Consider the following 3,839-nt stretch of genomic DNA (forward strand, 5'->3'; position numbering starts at 1 on the left):
TCTCTCTCTCTCTCTCTCTCTCTCTCTCTCTCTCTCTCTCAATGTTTTATATTATTGCTTAATACAGGTAATATTTAGTATAATGTAAAATAAATGAGAAATGAGTAATACAAACAAAAATATAATAGCTTACATTTTGTTTTATGGACGTTAGCAGAGTTTTAAAAAATCAGATACATCTGATAATAATTTTTAATTCTTACGTAGCTGATAATAACGCAATCAACCAAATTTAATATTATTAAATATTTTGTATTATAAAAGAAGATTTATTAGAATATTTTATATTCATTTATAGAATATTTTATATTCATTATATACATATACATATTTGCAACCATTATAAAGATTAAATCGATATTTTTACCAAATCGAGTTTTCTAAATCGTACCGTCAAGATGATAATTGACAATAATAAAACTGATAATTGGTATCAATACAAATATCAAATGCCAAACTATATTTGAATTAATTTTATTTTAATTTGTCTTTTCATTATTGTTATTTAATAATTATAAGATACTTAACTTTTCTTCAATAAATTATTAAAATTAGATATTAATTAATTAGGTATTAATCAATGATTTCTTTTATTAATTAAATAAAAAATATTTTATGCTTTTAATTAATTTCATTCATAAATTTAATACTTTCAAAGGAAATATGACTAAAAAAAATCTACAATTTAAGATCGATTGCTTAAATCGTATTTTTTGCAGCATATTACAAAAAAGAGTTATCAAATTAATTTATTATTGACGAAAAGTTAAACATGTAATAATAAGCGTCCGAAATCCTTAAATTACAATTTTTAATGTTTATTTGTGTACAAAACAGTGTCAAATGGAAAAAATGTAATACAAAAGAGGTACGGTAATCTACAAATAGATTCCGTATAAAAGTAATAGAAAAGTAAAAAATAATTTCTTAATAAAAATGACATTACATATTTGTATGATAATCTTGAAGTTGCTGAGAGGGCCCTGAAGCACCACTTGTCATATCGTCATGCCTGAGCGCGTAGTATCAGCTCCATGATAAGTAAACTTTAACCACTAATTTAAAAACTGTTATAATCTCGATATTTTTGTCTTAGAATGTTTTAAATTTCTAAAGAATTCGTTTTTAAAAAGACGTTCGTGAATTTTGGGACACTCTGTATATACATATGTATAAAATTAGAAAAAAATACTTCTTTTTTTCTGTCTTGACTGAATTAAAGAATGTTGAAATAAATACGAATCGACAGGCCTTCAAATATTTTGTATAATTTACGTTTTTTTTCTTTCTTAAAAGATAAATATTTATATTGTAGAAATTCAAAAATATTAAATCTGATAACAGGAAACATTCTTGACGTTGAATGCATACACTAATTATTAAAGACATCATGTATGTAGATTATACTTTAAGAATTATTTGCTTTTACAATCTAGTTATTTCTTGTTTTTATAGATCGATACATCACTATCGCGTGTTTAATTGATATATTAAAATTTATGTGATTTTAATAGAGAAATAACTTCTCCTCCAGAATAACAGTTTATAGTAAGGAAAAAATCAATAATAATTTATGGTAAATATCGTTAATATCGATAATATAAATTTGTATTACATAAAATGTGACGTTGCAGTTGTCAAATTGCTGCTTAATGATTACAGAAAAAAAACTGAAAATATTTATCACGATTAAATTAAAAATCAAGGACACGTCAGCATTAAATTCATTAAATATTGATTTATACATCACTTGAATAAAATCACAAATGTGTTTGCTTATTTTAAATATTTTGCACGTTTTACTCATATTCTTAACGATTATTGACTTTATCGAGATTCCTCAATAAAAAATAAAACGCGAATAGTGAAATCTATCAGTTATTTATCAGCTGTACGTATCGTATTTCTGTGTAAATTTGTCGGGAATGATATATGTGATTTATGAATCACTATAAGTAAATGAAAAAATACCAATCACTATAAAGAAAGAAGAATTTTAGAATTAAACATGTTGCATTATTTATTATCTAAAAATGATATCTAAATAAATAAGAATTATATATAGGAAAATTGCGAACGATACTATTTCAATATATTTAAGTAATGATAATATTTCATTTGTATTCAATGACAGTTCAGATATTTATATAATAGGTACTTAGTGCTGCTATAAATGTCTGTATGAACATATGCATGTCATTTAAAGTTATTATATATTTTTGATGATTTTAATGTAAAGGAGAATGAGGGAATTGCAAATATCTAAGGGAAAAGTTAAACAAAACAGATTTGTTTAGCAATTACAAAAGTCTTTATACAAAGACTGGCTTTGAACTACAATTAACATATATACATATCATAATTAACATATATACATATCATAGAACGGGGCAACTTTCAAAATATAAAGTGACATTGATAAAACCTTCAATACGTACCTAGTAAACGAGAATGAATTAAAATGGATTGAAATTTTTTTCTATCCGAATACGTATTTTAAATAGCGAATACTTTTTTTTAGATTCAATTAGATTCAATTGGATGCAATTGGATTGAAACACTGCATTTTCTATTTAAAATTTTGAATTGAACAGTATTCACAATGTACAGAAAAAACTAATATTATTTTTAGATTGAAAAGCATAAAGATATGCTGCATGCAATTCCTATAAATAAATAAAAATGTATTCAGGATTGAAAAGCATTCATTTTAACATTCGTAAATCAATATTTCTGAAAATCTGAATCCATTCAATCCAATTTGTTTATTTCTTCTTCTTTTTTTTCTTCTTACGTTAGGTTTCAGGCCTACGTTACATCTCTCTCATATATTTGTGATGCGCACGCTGATTATTCAAATTGCCACAAGCATATATATGAGACATACAATTTTAATGCCGGTTCTAAACGGCGGATTTTTCGAGAGGTGTTTCTGTGGGCAAGGATACTTTCGAGAGGTTGTCAACCTTTTCCGAGAGGAGACATGAACGTGTCTCCTTTCGGAAAAGGTTTTAGGTCCTACCGGGTAAATATTTTAGGTCCTACCGGGATCTCAGGGCCCCGATTCTTCAAACGTATCACATACGAAAAACTAGGGAAATGCTATAGTATATGTAATGAATACTATAGTAATTCCCTAGTTTTTCGTATGCGATACTTTTCGAGAATAGGAATCTGTCTGGCCATCCAGTGCGCTGTCTGTTGTATCACGCTCGTATTTATTCGTATTTATTTATTTATAAAGTAAAAACTATTGTATGCATCTCTGCAAGAGATTTTAAAAATAAATAAAAAAGCGAGTAAAGTGTAAAGAAAAAAAATGTTTACAATCACTTTTAAAACGATAACAAAAAATAAAAATTTTACTTTACTTTTTATTTCTGAATTTTTCATATATTATAATTCTGAATTTTTAGTAAAAGAACTGTGCTGTACTCCTAATGATTTATTTCGAGAAATTAGGCTCTTAATTAGCTTTTAATATGTCGTGAATTGAAAAAAGATTGAAAAACACTTAAATGTAAAAAATATACGCATATCTTGTACTTTCTTTCATGAGAATTTATACCATGTAAAATATCTATAAATCTTTGAATATCCAGTGAAGTTATTATGAAGCGTATGATCGACTTCAGGAGACTTCCATTTCTGATATTATAGTTCCTTTTCTACAAGTAGTTTTACTGTAGGACAAAAAAATTAATAGAATAATAAGATTGGAATTAATAGAACTTCCTAAATTTATTAGAATGAAATTTTATTCTAAAGATTGAAAGTTAGATCAGTCTTGAAAAAGAGAGGTTCAATTTTTAATCTTTAAAAATAAGATTCGCTCTTTA

This window comes from Atta cephalotes (assembly GCF_000143395.1).
Source record: "Atta cephalotes unplaced genomic scaffold scaffold00010, whole genome shotgun sequence".
NCBI classification, from domain to species: domain Eukaryota; kingdom Metazoa; phylum Arthropoda; class Insecta; order Hymenoptera; family Formicidae; genus Atta; species Atta cephalotes.